The sequence below is a fragment of the Eschrichtius robustus genome, chromosome 4 (assembly GCF_028021215.1).
Source record: "Eschrichtius robustus isolate mEscRob2 chromosome 4, mEscRob2.pri, whole genome shotgun sequence".
Taxonomy (NCBI): domain Eukaryota; kingdom Metazoa; phylum Chordata; class Mammalia; order Artiodactyla; family Eschrichtiidae; genus Eschrichtius; species Eschrichtius robustus.
In genome coordinates this window covers 56,499,658-56,515,210 of record NC_090827.1, presented here as the reverse complement: position 1 = coordinate 56,515,210, position 15,553 = coordinate 56,499,658, and the positions used below count along the sequence as shown (strand labels likewise).

Genomic DNA, 15,553 nt, shown 5'->3' with positions numbered 1-15,553 from the left:
TCGCAAATGATGATGAAATAGTCTGAAAACTAGATTTTAAGAGGGATTCTAAACAATAAATTATATGACTGTGCCAACAGTATCCTAATCTAAAAATTATGACCTTTCTGTAGTGAATATGAGTTTTTATATGAAGCATATTTGGAAAACATAACTTGGAATTGTGTCATAATCTTAGCCTCTGGATGGAACTTTTCTTTTTAGTTTGATTTTATAGATTAGAAATAAAAATCAAAATTTTAAAGTTTTATATTAAGAATAACCTGTCAATATATTTTCTACCACTAATTATATTTTATTCCTTTTTTAAAAGAAACTATATGTTTTATAATTGTTCCTAAGCCTTGGCCCCTGCATAATGTCTGCAGGTGCCCCCAAATAAATCTACAGATAATTTTCTGACCCCAATCTTTACAAAAACGTGAGTAAAATACTCAACATTTATGTTCTGGATATTTTGTATTTAAATAGTCACTAGTGATTCCTATGTTATTTAAATAGTTGACTATTAATTCCCATTTCTATGTTTGACTTTGCAATTTTATTTCATTGTTATAATTTTCTCAGTTCAGTGCATGGGTCTATAAACTACAACTAAAGCACAATTCTGAACTGTGGTGCATTTTCTGTATAATTGGCAAATTAGTTTTAAGACATAAAGCATAATTAAATGGTACACTAATTTTCCTATAACCTATTTAAAGTTCAAAGTTAATACCACTCACTCACCACCTCTCTGTGTGATGCTGGCAACTTACTTGTCCTTTCTGATCCTCAGTTTCCTTATCTATAAAATGGAGATAAGGAAAGTGAGTTGTTTTGAGAATTACAGTAACACATGTAAGGTCATTAGTACAGTGCCTGGCACATAGCTGCTGCTCTAGTGATTATGCTGGTTTTTCATTACTGATGATTATATTATCAATGATGACAGTGTACACTGACTTCCATGGAACTATATTCTTAATTTTTAAGTTAAGTATATTCTTCAAGTTTTGACTTTCTACACTGGTCATCACAGTTTTGGATCCTGACACTGTCGCAACATGAATGCAGTTATCTAAGGTATATGTTACACTGGGGTCTTTCCTGATTTTTATCTTTTCTAGTTGTAAAAATGAAGTTAAAGATAACTGTGTTTCCATGTCGTGCTAGATCCTTGTACTTCCCAATAACATATTGCTATTTCTATCTATATTGTATTCGTAATGAAATATTTCTGATATAGATTTGAAATATTAAAGGTCTAACAATTTGTGGTTTAAATAATATTAATATAGAATTTTTCTATTTATAAATAATATCTAAAAATACTTTTATCTAACTAATCAAGAGTAAGATAATTCTAATATAGGAATAAAACTATGGGGCTTCCCTGGTGGCGCAGCGGTTGAGAGTCCGCCGGCCAATGCAGGGGACATAGGTTCGAGCCTTGGTCCGGGAGGATCCCACATGCCGTGGAGCAACTAAGCCCGTGCACCACAACTACTGAGCCTGTTGCTCTAGAGCCTGAGAGTCACAACTACTGAGCCCGCGTGCCACAACCACTGAAGCCCACGTGCCTAGAGCCCGTGCTCCGCAACAAGAGAAACTACAGCAACGAAAAGCCCGTGCACCACAATGAAGAGTAGTCCCCACTCACCGCAACTAGAGAAAGCTCGCATGCAGCAACAAAGACCCAACACAGCCAAAAATAAATAAATAAAAATAAATAAATTTATTAAAAAAAAGAATAAAATTACATACAATCAAACCATTGTCCTTAGAGGTTCAAGTTAAAAGCATTCAAAGGCTAGAGGTTACCACAAATGTAATTTGTCATCTAGTTAGCTGTAGGGAAAAAGGCCACTCAATAAAAGGAGTATATTTAGCTGATTTAAATCAAAGTGATTGATTTTCATTTAACATTTGTCCACTATTGTTAGCCCAAGTTAGAAGATCAATTTCCGAATGACCCACTGGGAGAGCAGTTCCATGTAGCTATATATATTTAATGACAAGAACACATTAGTACTTCAATGCTTATAATAGTATTAAATAAAAGAAACTTTGTGTTTAAATTATTTTGCAGTTGTGACACAAGGCAGCAAATTGCCACATATCAGAATGACAATGGAGCTAATCCAAAATCACATATTAATATCTTCTCTTTTTTTGAAAGAAGCAGCAAGAAATAGACAAGTCTTATATATAGACAGAAAACTGGCATAAATTTATTTATGCTACTCTCTTAAATATGTATCCTCTTTACTTTCTTCCATGTGCAGTTATTTTCAATTTATTTAAAGCATAATAGTAGTAAAATATCCATTATGGATCTAGAATCATAGTGTTGTTATAGTTATTCAAGCGTATTTCAGAATATTGAGGGATATATGCCATTTTTAATTCTTAAAGTAACTTGTAAAATGTTTATATGTATTTATTAATTATTGATGGCCTCATGAAATGTCTAATTACTAAAAAAGTATGAATTAATTTGAACAGATTTGTAAACAATGGACCAAAACATTCAACCTACAAGAAATTGTTTCATTCTTCAAAGATTATTATAGTCTACTGTCTGAGAGCCAATGCACAAGGTCCTGGGGTTATCCTAGTGAGCATGACAGGAAAAGTCCCATCTTCATGGAGCTGCCTTGATTGGAATTAGATAAAGAGACAAGATTTCAAGAATTCAAAGGTATCTTTGTGGTCATTTATTTCTCTAAATACAAATGAGAAAACTGAGGACCAGAGAGATGAGGAAATGTGTGCCAGGTTTCAAGCTAATCAATGACAGTATAGAGATCAAACATCCTCTGACTCTTAATGTAGTGATCTTCCCAATATGCCACCAAGGGCTTTAGGAATTGCTGTAATTCTACCTTCATCCCATAACTTACCTCCCCAACTCCCAGTTTCTTGCTCCAGCCTAGAAAACTACTTGCAGTTCCTGGAATATACAAACTATTTCATGCATCTTGTGCCTTTGAGCATGCTCTTCCTTTCGGAGCCCCGAATTGAGGTGGCGGTGTAAGTTGCAGTATAAGAAGGCATTAAATTACGTGACTTCTGAGATCCTTTATGATGCAGAAGTTCCTTATTCCACACAGCTCATGAACTTTCTGTGGAATTTACTGCCACTTCTAAATATTATCTTTTATTTATAGATGCATGCGAAGTTAAATTATTTTTTAAAGTATATATATAGATAAATAATAGGGTAATATGCATGCATTCTGAATACATTTGTCCCTCTGCCCTCAGTATCCACGGGGGATTGGTTCCAAGATCCCCGAGGACACCACAATCCACTGATGCTCAAGTCCTTTATATGAAATGGCAAAGCAGTTGGTCCTCCCTTCCCACGGTTTCTATATCTGCAGATTCAACCAGCTGAGGATTGAATTTCAACTGTACATGCTAAAACAATTTATAGATACAAACATAGATAAAAATTGATCATTCTGGCCCCAAGAGAATCAGATTCAAAGCTGGAAATTTTAAAAGCACTTCTCTACTTGTATAAAAGCCCTAATGCACTCAGTTACTGACTGAATAGGGAGAAGGATAAAGTGCCGCACTGAACAAGGATGGCATGGCACGATGGGGCACTCACTGAACTGGAAATAAATAAAACCTGGGTTTGAATCTAGGCTCTGTTATTTTTCAGCAGTGTAACCTTGGCAAATGCACTAAATTTCTCTGAGTCTCATATTCTTCACCTATAAAATGGGAATAAAATGACACCTAACTCTTAGCATTAAGAGTTGACCACACCTAACTGAACATACGTAAGACATAGTAGGTGCTCAATGACTGAATTTGAGTCCTCAGTATTTCCCATGAGGAGAAAGTGTCCCCTCTTTCCTGAAATTATGAGTGCCCTCAACAAGCACAATGCCGTGCTTTCACCCCCATCAGACACATAAACACTCCCACACATGCATGCACATATGAATAAATACATGCGTTCACGTGTATCTGTATTGCCAGTCTGAGCTTCAGTTATCTATCTAAATATTCCTAAGAAGCAAGGAAGACCCCTAGGCCCCTGACAAATCAGGAAAAATACATGAAGCCATGAATCTCCATTTTTTTTAGCTAATAAACCTAAGCTGGTGTTCAAAAAAAAAAAAAAAAAAAAGGGATTTCTAATAGCAAAAAGTGTTATTTTATCCAAGAAACCACTTAACTACTTGACAATCCATCAGGCTTACTATATCATCATTTTCATGTGATTCTTTTTGCAACTCATGATGAAAGACTAGATATAAATATAAAAGCATTGATACCAGGTAAAACTGTACAGAAAAACACATATTATCTCCACTCCTATCCCAAATTTCGTTTGGTCATGTTACTACCCAGCTCCAAAACTTTACTGGTTCTCCACTGCCTATAAATGAAAATCTAAACTCTTGATACATGCAGATTTTTGCATTGTCTCTCCAATAATTCCAGTGTGCAAAAATAAATAGGTAGATAAAGAAATAAATGCTATTTCATTTTCGTGTTTTATCTTATTTATATTTAAAGCTAATCATAAAAGGAAGAAAACACTGCTGTAAAGAGTAAACATAATATATCTCAAAACCAAATTTGTGATTTTAAATTTGTAGACAGTGATATTCAAGTCACTGGCTATAACTTGCTACTGAAATTCAGTTCACAGTCATCAGCAGTAAGATATACTTGTAAAAATTAATTTAGTGTGTTGTATATTTTCATTACAAATATTTTCATTTTGCCCAAATACATGGAGAATTTGAAATATAATTCTGAAATCATAATTCTGAAGCTTTAAGCCTTATCTGCTTTTTGAAGATTTCCCCTGGAAGAACTGCAAGCCATTTTTTCATAGCCTCCCTAGCCAAAATACTCACAATTAATACAGTTAGTTGTAGTTTCACACTGAAAAGTATCATGGAATAATAACATAGATTTAATAGTAAAGGGAGATAAACCTGACAAACATGAGTGGAACAGCCACAGTGGAGAGAAAAAAAGAATTTTAAGGAAAGGCTGCTTAGTCGTTTCAAGGTTCAATCTGTTTAATTCCAAATGATTAGGTCTGCAACAGTGGAATATGGAACCATACAAACATACAATTGTAGTTTATTACTTAAATAAACATTTAATTCTCCTATTGCCTGCAAGTTTTTCAGAAGAATAATCTCTTCCCCATTTTTCATTCCTTTTTCCTTTTTATTTGCTTCTTTCCCCCTTTCTGCTCCTAATCTTCCCTTCTTCTATTTCATAATCTGACATTTCCTCTTCAGTGAAGTATTTTGTATGCTGGTAAACATGAAAGTAATATTATTCAGATTTACTGCTGTTGCTATGCCTAGGAATTTTATTTGGATTTATTGTTACTTGTCTATAATTCCTAACTGCCCTACAGTAACTGTCAAAAGGTGAAGGCCTGAATATTAACCCAGGGAAATCTTTGAAAGATGTAAATGAAAATATTTATGTAAGATACACACACACAAACACACACACTCTTCTCTCTCTCCTAAACCTCTCATCTTATAAAAGAGCATCTGATGCCAAAGCATGAACAGTGTATTAAGGGCTTAACTTCAGTATTAATAACTCAGATTGAGAACTCTCGGCAATTAATTAAGATTAATGACAGAAGTCAGCCCCCTTTCCCCAATGTAACACTTCCTCCCATCTCTTCAATTCCCCACTCCACTGACCCTTCCATGCTTATTTCAGCATGAAAACCTGAGGTCCTGAAACTTTGATCCTGTTATCTGCTGCCTATTGTGTCTGAGATTAACGAAGTAGACATTAGCAAATTTACAAACAACAACTCAGCCGCCCTACTTTAAGCAGTTAATGGAGAAGAAACTAATCTACTTAAGAGCATAGGACTAGTTCATAAATCTGGATTCAGAGGACAAATAAAGCCATCACACTTCTTCTGGAGAGTAGGGACTGAGTTCAGTCATCAGCCTTCTTGTCACTGTTGAGAAGCCAGTGTTTCTATAAACTGGACTAATGAGACGCTCAGGGGCTTCCCTGGTGGCGCAGTGGTTGAGAATCTGCCTGCCAATGCAGGGGACACGGGTTCGAGCCCTGGTCTGGGAAGATCCCACATGCCGCGGAGCAACTGGGCCCGTGAGCCACAATTACTGAGCCTGCGCGTCTGGAGCCTGTGCTCCGCAACAAGAGAGGCCGCGATAGTGAGAGACCCGCGCACCACGATGAAGAGTGGCCCCCCACTCGCCGCAACTAGAGAAAGCCCTCGAACAGAAATGAAGACCCAACACAGCCAAAAATAATAAATAAATAAATTAATTAATTAATAATGAGACGCTCAGAGCTGGCAATAAGCCACATGTAGGCCTGGACAGAAGATGATAATGCAAGAGACTGACATTACAATGTATGATTTCACTGGGATAAATATACATCTTACAAGAATTTCAATCACTAAAAACTTCTCTTGGACCAAATAGGAAACAAAGATTAAATCTGTTTTTAAAAAAATGAGAAAAAGGCAACTGGCAAGCAAGAAAATAATAACATATCCTGATAAAGAGAATTAATAAAAATTATAAGCCTTCATCTATTCAGAATTCAACCTAGGAGAAAATAATTGTGTCATGCTCCTATAACTCAGAGAATGTTCAATAGATTTAATTATAAATTAAAAATTAATCATCCTCCCAAAGTGATAAATCTTAGCTCCACAGAAATAGCATTTTTATGTATCAGCATCCTCAGCCATATCTTTTTAAGAGATAATTCAAGTCTGTCCCATTTAAGAATTGCTCTGATGTCTTAGCTTAGTTTCAGGGTGGAGTCCTGATAACAAAAAACGTTTATGTTCTACAAAGTCAAAATGATGTATCTCTTAAGAATCATCAGAGTTTACGCATAAATTCATTCATAGCTCATTTTTACTTTTAATCAATTATAATAAAACTAAAAGGGACATTAGTACACACAATTCTGTCCATTGAATCAACATCTTGTGCACATTATAGGGAAATATTGTGAATTTTTGGCATGGGACATCATACCCAGAATTAGAAGGTTAAGGTCTTGACCTTACCTGCATTGTGGAAACCATGGGGTCTGCAGGCCTCAGCTTAGATGCATGACGTGAAGGGTAGTTAGAATAACTGGGAGTAAAGTTAAAATATGACAGCCATACATAAGGAATACACTAGTCCAGTTAAACACAGAGAATATGGTGACAAGAAGACATCCAAGATGAAAATTCATATAAGCTTTCAAAGACATGCAAGTAGAATGGAGGAGGGAGGATAGAATTGTTTAAAAATGGTGTGTATAGTGATGATAGCAAAGCAGTGAAACTCTATATGGTCTCTAGAGAAAGTAGGATGAGAGAAAACATAAGATCAAGGGTTAAACTGTAGGAATCAACCGATGTTAGGAGATAGAAGAAAGGAGAGAAATGAAAGTGTTAAAGATAATTGGAGAGTAATTGCTCTTTATTCTCGACCTCTTATCTGTATGCTACGTATATAAATGTGCTATTTTAATTTTTTATTGAAGTATGTTTTACAAATTTACTGACTCTGTCCGTTAAGATAGGATATGATATAATATGATACGTGTGTGACTGCAAACCAAACTGTGCTTAACACTGGACAGGATTATGAAAATATATTCAATATTTAATATGTATTATTTTCAATACACTAACCTGCTTTTGAAGAAGAATCATGGGAATCTAAAGTTTAGGAAATTAGAACCATCTATTTTCATATATTTTCTAAGTGAAAAGAGCTCTCTAGAGTGAAAGATATGAGGTATAATCAGTGAATAAAATTATTTTGTAATGGGAAAGAGTTTGTCAAACTATCCCAATTTCATTAACTAAAAAAAAAAAAAAAAAAAAAAGCATTAGGAGAAAAAAAAAGAAATTTCTTATAACCCTTTGAAATAAAAAAACACTTAATTTTTAATCCAAAGTCAGATAAATAAAATGGTAAACAAGTGAATGTCCACTGGCACTCTTAAACATAATTTGTTGCAAAGTTTGAACAGTAAATTATTTTTATTTTATACCTCAAAGTTTACAACAGTTTCAAATTTCTCAAATGTTAGAGGCTGTGATTTGATTTAGAGAAGAATTAGTGGAGAATATATGTTTATGTGAAGCAATTTTAAAGATGATTTACTTAGACTGTAAGTGTATATTATAAAAATTATAGTATTTTATTTGGAAAAAGAAAAGGAAATGAAAGCTATTTGGCCAAAATGTCATTTATTTCTCCTTAAAAGTATGTATTTATGTAATGTATTAATATAAATTCATTTTTAAGAAGGGGGCAATAAAAGCTTTCTACTCAGGCCGATTTTTGTAACTGCGTTAGGAAGGTTGCCTTAAACTAAACTTATAAATGGGGGTCTGGTAGACATAAAGACACCATCATTATGCACTCTGTTAAAGTAATAAACTGTCTACAAAATAATGTACTTTTTTCCCTCCTTGAACTATATCTTTTGAGCTCTAAATTGAAAACTGAATATTTAACATATACAAAATAATATAGATTTTTGTAAATTATTAGAAATTTTAAAATGATTTATTTAAATAAACATAAATCTAATCTTCTATAATTAAAATTACATAAAGGCTACACAAAAAGCACTCAGTCACAGGAAAAGAAAGGTTGAAAATTCTATCTTTGCTGACATTTCTGCTCCCAGTTGGATGATTTAATTGATGTCCTCAAAGTGCTCAACATCAAAGCTGTATATTGAGCCTAAGAAAATAATATACTTAGCCCTGGACAACCAATGCTAACTCTCGATATTTTCAAAGTATTCTTTTAGTGTGCTCACTGATGACAAAAAAGGTTTATTTCTAAACTCAGTGCATTAATTTGAGGATATTTAAACTAATTTAATAATTTTTGTCTCGATTATCAAAGCGTTGCTAGTCAACATTAACCAAGAAATATCTCTACCTAAAATTATAAATTAATACATAACATGTATATGATGCCACTAAATACAAGTTATTTTGGATCAGAGGGGTAAAAAGCCAATTAAATATCTAAGTTCTATTTATACTTTCTCTGAAAAAAATAAAGCTTTTTGGTAATTTAAATGATTAAAATTTGCATATTCTGTATTTCACTTTAGGGAACCAAACTGAGTCAACACTTTTGCCAGCTTATATGCATAATTAAGAGATGATTTTATTTAAACTATGAAATGGTGTCAAAAAGCACTCTATTTCATGAATTTGTTATTTTCCACCGAAACAGACATTAGTTGATGACATACACACTGAGAAAATATGTCGTATAGGAATATATATATACACATATATTTATATTAAACATTTTACACACACACATGCGAATATACACGCATACACGCACACTCATAAATCAGACAGTGGAATTGTAACAATGGCGTGTTCATGACGTGAGTTATTCTAGTAACAATTTGTCTTTCAAATATGTATAAACGAAAGTTAATTCCTTCTACTAATTTAAAAGGGGTAGTGAAGGTATTTTAAGGATGCCCTGAAATATAATGACAAGAGATAATAAGAATGAAAGATACTGGTGGTAACATAAGGGATAGAGGGACATAAGGGATAGAGGGTAACATAAGGGATAGAGAAGTCTAGTGGTACTGTTTTCCCGTGATGTTGCAACAGAATTGGCCTAAAGGACCGTATAAAATTTCAGAACTTATAGAAATAAAATGGAAGCAACCACTTTACCATTTTTAAAGTTTTTGATATTTTTCTTTCATTTAAGTATAAAAAAGGAAAAGTGTGAAAGCACTGTGGCATTTTGTGTTCAACAGGACTGAGTCAATAAGTCTAAAATAAAGGGCTATCTTACAGCGCCTAAAATCTATTATTAAGGTTGGCTATAGGACACACAATATTTACATGGAATCAAAAAACGAAGTTTAAGAATGCCGTCATTCTTGATACAATGTATAAAATAGACAACTATGAGAACCTACTGGGAACTCTTCTCAGTGCTCTGTGGTGACCTAAATGGGAAGGAAATCCAGGAAAGAGGGGATATATGTATACGTATAGCTGAGTCACTTTGCTGTACAGCAGAAACTAACACAACGTTGTAAAGCAACTACACTCCAATACAAATTAAAAGAAAAAAAAAGAATGCAGTCCTCAGCAGCATGATTCCAAGCACTGAAAACATCTGACATATCAAATCATCTGAGTGAAGGTTTCAAACTGCTCAGAAACACACACAAGTGGTTTACGTTTTGCGAACGTGATGGGGAACTTAAAGGCAGGGTGGCACAAAATCTCTGCCTTCCAGATGCTTCTTCAATCTGAAGATGAAGTGGTTTGACAGCACAGAGCCCTGGGTGATTTGTAAGCATGACAGAGTTCAGAGTGATCCTTGGGAGGGTTAAGAATACTTGAAGAAGCTGCCATTGAAGAGGGTGAGGCCGTTTGTTTTGACCATGAGAATTCAGAAGCAGGACTGACAGAGGAGTGAACATAAATCTAGAACTGGAAATGTAAGCCAGAGGTCCAGCCTGAATCATCTGCCACTGCGGTTATCAGGCTTCTGTGGTGCCTTTTAAATGAACCTGCGCTACCTATGTTCTCAGGTTGGGTTTCTGTGGGGTTTGTGGGTTTTTTTTTTTTCTGTAGATTTTTTAAAAATCAGAGGACTGGCATTGAGTTCTGTTATAATGAACATCTTTCTTTACAAAAGCAGTTACCATCAATCATTTTAAAAAATGAAAATATCTGCACAATTAACAGAAGTCCTCTCCACGTAATAAATTCAGGTTAATTGGAAACTACGCATTTATGTTGCTTATTTCACCACCGACTGATGAAAACTTTGCCACATGCCCGCGTTTCTCCCCAGGCCATTGCTCCCCAGCTGCACCCACGCCAAAGGCTACCCTCAAGTCAGCACCTTTCCTTTATCTCAGTGGTGGCACAGCTATTTCCTCAGGTGAGGCAGCCTAAATATTATTAATGATAAAAATTTACATTACCATGGAATCTTTATTACCTTACCATACCCTGGAGCTTTACTTGCCAGACTAATATTTTAACCAAATCTGTTATGCCATAGATGTGTGTGTGCACAGTTATGAGTTTTTGCAGTATTCCCGGCGAAAATTATACAAATCCTTAAATTTTTTTCCGGCTGAATCTAGGTGGGAGAGGGGGAACTTCCTCAAAAGAGAAAAATGCTTCCGTTAACATGTGATTCTTACTTTTGATTTTTAATACCCAACTATCAGTATGAAGCCTTTATAAATGGGGAAAAAAAGTCAATGCAATTTTCTAAGTTTTGTCTTACTAAAAAATGAAATACATCGGAAAAAATCTAATTCTATTTCATCTCCATGTAATAAAAAGCCCTATATGTTTAAAAACAGACATAGTGGGCGTACTTCACGGATGTTACTATCACTAGGATTCTTTTATTGCCGTATTTAAATTTGTCTGCTTACTGGTGAACGAGGGGCTGCGGTCTGAAGGTTAACATAACCTCGATTACAGACAGGAAGCTCCTTGGAGATTTAATTGGTTTGTGGAACAACTCCCAAACTAGCGCTGCGCTTTCTTCTTTCTTCGCTTTGCTGCTTCTCTGGCTCTCTCTTTTCAGATAAAAAAGGAGAACGCATGGTAATGCATCATTTATAAATTACCTTGTTATTGCAAAAACAAAACACCGCTTTGAAAACCAAACAAAACTCCTGCTGCGGACTCCAGCATGTTTGATGGAGGCCCTTCAAAAGAGTCCAGGGCTTAATGGAGGTTATGTGGAGACTTCGATCTGGACCTGCTGTCACCCGTCACTCCCTGGAAACTTGGCGGCAGATGTTGCAGCGTTAAGTTGTCTCTGAAGTGGCTTTCTGTCCTCGTCTCCCCACCGCCACGGAGTCAAACTGCATTAGATCTCTTTATTTGTGCCTAAGGCAAGTTAGGGAGCGCAGCTGTGTCCACCCCCGCTCCTACCTTTGGTGTTTCAAGCCTCCAGGCAGCGAGTGTGAGACCAAAAACGGTCCTGCCGCTCTCAACTACCTCCGCTGACAATCCGGCCGCTCGCTGCGGGCCGGGGCGGCCGCTGCCGCCGCTGCCAACAGATGTCGGTGACAACCTGCTCGCTCACACCTGGACGCGCGCGGCGCGCTGCAACATTCATGACTGCGAGGAGTTGCAGCCACAATCAAAGCCCGGGCCCGGCTGCGTGCAGCCCGCGGACCCCGCGCCACCTCGGCAGGGGCTGGCGGCGTCCATAGGTGGCGGGAGCGAGGGGCAGAGCGAGAGATCTCTCGCGCCACTTGGATTCTTGATGCCTGAACTTCAATTACTTGATCAAGGACTTCAATTCAGCAGTGCATTCTGCAAATGAGCCCGCTGCGGTCTCTGAGCCATAAAAGGAGAGCATTTGGCTTGAAATTCAGCGTGATGGGACTTGCACAGTAAGTGTGCGTGACTCCCAGTTTAGTCCTACGTACCCTGATTTGTTTATTAAACTAAACTCTCAAGAGGCAGAATCTGCAGTAAACAATTTATAAATAAATGACAAGAGTGGTTTCCAAGGTAGAAAATACGCCCTTGACTAGGCAGAGGTTGTGTTATTTTGGAACCATCAGCCACAACCTGAAAACAATTGTGTTTTACTGTCTCTCCAACAGTGTAGTTTGTTGTGTCTTTTTTTTTTTTTTTTTAAGAGAAGTGTGACTATTCCTTTAAAATTCAGAAATGAGAAAGCATTCTCATTTGTTTCTTGACAATATGAAACAAACTGCATCCATGTCTAATGATATGAACATGTTTCCTAAAGTCCTCCTAATCTCTACAATGTACAAATTACTTTAAACACACACACACACACACACACACACACACACACCCCTCCTATACCATTACACACAGTTCATAAGAAGCATAATCAAAAGTAAACATACACAAGCCTTTACAAGCACAGGAAAATAACAAAATTATTTGCAAAATGTATTCACCAATTTATATGTTGATAAGAAAGTTTCTTTTAAAAAGAACTGAACTTGAATAGCTAATAACATTTGTTCCAATGAACTATTTGATATGCAGAGACAAACCTTTTTAGTCGAATCAATATCAATACATATATATACCTACATATACCATATATATAGTACACATACTATATATATAGTATTTATGAAATCTTTCATGAGTAGTCTGAGTAATTTGAGATCAATATTTTAACTTAGTTTAATCAAGTACTGATTGGTTTCAGGGGAGTAACTTTGAAGACAGAATTTTACCCTTCCTTATGCTGATGGAACCTAATCATAGGTAAGTCTAGTTATCTAAAGCTATCAGAAAAAACTCCAAGACATTTTCTCATTCAACGATTATGCCCTGGCTTGCCTAGAAAATCCAAAGCAACAAATGGCCAGAAAACTAGAGGACACTGCTACTTGGACATCTTAGTCTCCTAAATTTAAATTTTTCTCTACCCCATGTAATCCTATGAGACAAACCATGTCTGTATAAACTAAATTGATAAAAACCATAGAGTTCAGGCAGTTTAATTTTTGAGAGCTTCACTAACTAGCCACGGTAACTTCTACCACTAACAGAAGGTAACAGTGAGACATGGTCTTTTTCTCATGCATAGATAAAGCATTACCAAAGCAAATCACCCCACCTTTATATCATACATTAAAATTAGCTGGGCCAAATATCCTCTAAATCCCTTATTCTCTTTCTGCCTCTGAGTCCTCAATTTCTTACTAGGTAAATAAAGTTTCTCAAATGAAAGCTACTTTAAAGCAAAAAAAGTACTGGAATTTAAAAAATATTATATGTTTTTTTTTTTTAAATAAAATTTGTGGGATGCTGGAGTGTCTACTATAATACAGATTATGCCATGCACCATGCAAACATGATTTTATTTAGACAAATAATTAAATATTACTTTTTGGATAATAATATTTGATGTATTCCAGTTATTATAAAGTCTTTTAAATAAAATCCACCAAATATTTACTATGATTAAGTGTCCTATGATTGGTTCAGATTCTTTGGGGCACAAATACACAGAGTCACATGGGTTGGCCTTACCAATAACAATACTTACTGTGTTCATAAGGAAAAGAGTAGAGCAATTGAAAAACTTCATTCAGAAGAAGAAGCCAAAAAGAAAATAAGCACAGTGTATAAGAAATGCATAAACTGGTATAAGAAATTAGCAACTGTGTAAGTGAAAGCATAGTGAAGATAAATGTGTTTGAGAAGAAACAGATTAGATGGATGAATGAAAGGAAGGAAGGGAGGGAGGGAGGGAAAGCAGGAAGGGAGGGAGGGAGGGAGGTAAGGAGGGAGGGAGGAAGGAAGGAAGGAGTGGGGGAAGGAAAGCATTCTAGAGATCATACAACCGAAACAGTATGCTGACTTCCTAAAACATAATGTAAATATATAACAAATGTAGGGACTCTTCAGTTGTCCTAATAACATACAGAACACTAATTCTGCCACAGTATTGGAATGATTCTTGCTGGGTAATTCTATAATTTAATCTCTGAAAAAATACAGGTTATAGTCATGTATGTATGGGGGATGGGAATTTTATATTGGAATTAATTCCATCAAATAAAGAGTATCTGATAGATGATGTGGAGTTGAAAGAAACTCAGATATTCTTAATAATCTTTGTGAAACATGAAAAATGGGGAGATGAGAAATAAAAAAAAAGGGGAGAGCAAAGATCTCCCAGGTTTCTGAAAGGAAAAAAGTTATATGCTGATAACTATAGATTTGACATCAAACCCCAGTTTAAAAAAATAATAAATATTATAAAGGATCATAGCAAGAATCAGAAGCAAAAGAGCAAATCATGTCACACCTAATTTCCATGATCAAATAATTTTGGATCACTGGTTTGGTTAGATGGGGGAATACGTAAATATACGTTCAGCAAACTATTAAACAAATTAAATTCAGCAAACTATTTAACAAAATTTATTAAATATCCTTGGAATAAAATGGTAAACTGAGTTTATACTATTGGTGGGCTCCTAGCTTTACCGTATTCATGTCAATTAACTGTGTAGAGTGTCAACCTGTGGGCAAGGCTCTCATGGAGTACCCCACTGAGGTCTGAACAGTGGCTTGAACTAAGTGACAAAAGTTCTGGAAGCAGCAAAGCCATCAAGAATAGGTACTATGAAAAAAGATTAAGTCAGACTGTGTCAGGCACATATAGAATCATATATTTGACGGAAAAGCAAATCAATTAATTGCACTAACAATTGGTATTTACTAAGCTTAAAGTCCTGCATTTAAATAAAAACAAATTAAAAAATCATAAATCACATCTATAGGTGAAGAGTGAAAAAATTGGAATTTTAGTTAATAACACAATAAAAGTTTACTATCTTTTGTCTATATTTTTGAAATACAAAATCTTTGAAAACTGAAAGTTTTGTGTTAAGTTTGTCACCAAAACCTAACCTGAACTAACTTGAGAGTATTTATGGTCTATATTTATCCACTTGTAGCAATTAATATTTCTGTAGCAGAATGTCTCAATAATGAGCTGAGGAGACGATGCTTTACATG

The 15,553-nt window shown here is 35.4% G+C and overlaps 1 protein-coding gene across 1 annotated transcript in view; it reads right to left on the bottom strand.

Annotated features, from left to right (window-relative positions):
* ANTXR2 (ANTXR cell adhesion molecule 2) overlaps positions 1-15,553 on the bottom strand; it is a 161,834-nt gene that overhangs the window by 41,027 nt on the left and 105,254 nt on the right. The gene's annotated exons all lie outside the window — the stretch shown is intronic.